Raw genomic sequence first — 2,386 nt, 5'->3', positions numbered from 1 at the left:
GGGAAGAAAACTTGGGACACTTTCCTAGCTGCCAGACAATGAAAGAGAAGCTCTCTACCTGTGTGTTCTAAAAGGCACAGTTTGCTGATAAAATTAGTATGCTCATCGCTGACTTCCAATGCCGATTTGCTGATTTTGAAGCACAAAAAAGCAGGTAATCCATTTGCTCTTGACGTGGAAAGCTGTGAACCACCAAACCTCCAAATGAAGTGGATTGACCTCAAATGCAATGGTGCACTGAGGGCAAAACATGTGGCAGTGGGTGCTGCGGAATAAGCCCGTTTCTTCCCCACACAATGGCCCAGCTGCGCATCCAAGCTGCTCAAACGTTGTTGATGTTTGGCCGCACATACTTGTGTGAACAACTATTTTCTTTGATGAAGCTGAACAAAACATCACACAGAAGTCGACTTATTGCTGAGGATGTCCTCAGCTCAGAGCCTGACATCAAATTTGATGAACTTGTAGAAAAGAGGAGACACCACCAAGATCATCCTCAGCCCCAAAGAAGTGAACATTACTGTGCAATCACATATTCAGACTTTTTACTCAGTTTAAGTTTAAAAATTAAAGTTTAATATTTGTTCTCACTGCGTGTTATTTCTCTTTGAAGAAAATGTTGTTTTTGGTTCATAGATTTTTCCACTTTGTTATTTCAATCCCATTATATTTTTTAAATATTTTATTTGAGTGAATGATACAAAATGGCAATTGTTTTTTTTTCTTTGAAGTAAATTCAGACCACTTTTGCAAAAAGAGAAAATTTTAGCGATTGATGGTGCCATAAATAAATTATTTCATTTAATGATCATTTTGTGGGTATTTTTATGTAAAGGAAGTGTATCTTTAGTGCCTGTTGAAAATTAAAGATGACTGACAGAGCCATAAGAAAATGTTGCTTTATTTATCTGATCATATTGGAATATATTTGTTAGGTTTTCAGTATGTTCAAATTGGTTCACAAAACTATATCCTTTCATTTTAAACATGTTCAATGAACATTCGATCAGTCCTTGGCTTGGAGAAAAATTTGTTATTTGGCCCTCCGTCCATTTGACTTTGGAGCAACGCCACTCGAGTGAAGCGCAACTCAGCAGTCGATAGTCCGCTGCTCTCTGCTGTGCATGCGCCACCGCGAACATGTACGCATGCGCGTCTTTTGGCTTCAACCAATCAGTGCTGGTGCAACGGACGTTACACATCAAAGAGCTTTGATCTACGACAACAGCTAAGCTAGCCTAGTCACAAAAACAGCTAAGTTAGTTGAGACGACACGACGCTCAAGGTCGGACCTCTTTCATAACCTGTATGGTTTTCCTTTTTCTCTCTTTTCTATCCAAATATATATTTTTCTGCAAAAAATAGCTGTCTTGTCCACTACGTCTTTTTTCGTCCACCGGGGTTTAGCTAGTGTATTCATAAAGAAACCAAAAATCTCTTTAACTTTGACACCCCTGTCCTAAGGGGACATGGAAGAAAAAAAAAAAACTTTGCAATCCCTCGCATCAAAATGGCTGGAGCTGGCCCTGGTCATGTCAACTGTTTTCTTGCCCATAATATGGAATATGTGTGACCAATCGAAGCGACTTCCCTCACGCCCTTTAAAATCAGGGGGGTCGACGGATACACAGTGCTTGACTTTACTGGAGCAGAAATTGACTCGCTGGGGTCCATGTATGAGATTGGTGCACGCAAAGTACAGTGATTCAGCTAAACTGCAAGCTCTCTCCTTGCGGATGATATATTCAGCTGTGCGTGTGACGTGGGCAATTGGAGTGCACCTTGCTACAATAATTGAGCATCCGTGGGGACCAAAATCATGAATGACTATTGTTTCAATGTTGCAGTTTGGGTTTTGGTGTTTACTTGTACAGTGAAACTCCTCTAGAACGAAACCTACATGGGCGAAAACACCCCCTTATGTGAAAAAATCTTCATGCATGAACAGAATTCCCATTCTACTGCCTCCCATACGACGAAACCCCCCTGTTGCGTTGTACGAAATCATTTTCTCTGCTCCAGCCTCGCGAAGACATTCACTACAACGAAGTCTTATCCAACAGCGACCTCTACTGCTTTGTTCGAAAAAAGGCAACAGCAACCACCACACTCGTTTACATAGTGAACGATGTTTATTTCGGTCACAGCTGCGAGTTTCCTGGACTCAACATACTCATAGCTGCTCTGCCATTGCCTTACCGAGCATCATCCTGGCCTCCGATTGGCCAAGAGGGACCTCACTGTCTATGTGTGTAGATACTGAAGCTAGATCCATAGCATCCGATTAGCTGCTCAGAGTAAATTGCTTATGGCTCGACGGACATTCAAATAAACGTTTCGTCAAATGCTTTACTTGTTATCATGCTAAAAACACCCACGGGACGCT

The sequence above is a fragment of the Hippocampus comes genome, unplaced genomic scaffold, assembly GCF_001891065.2.
Source record: "Hippocampus comes isolate QL1 unplaced genomic scaffold, H_comes_QL1_v1.1 scaffold344, whole genome shotgun sequence".
Taxonomy (NCBI): Eukaryota; Metazoa; Chordata; class Actinopteri; order Syngnathiformes; family Syngnathidae; genus Hippocampus; species Hippocampus comes.
This window is presented reverse-complemented; position numbering follows the sequence as displayed.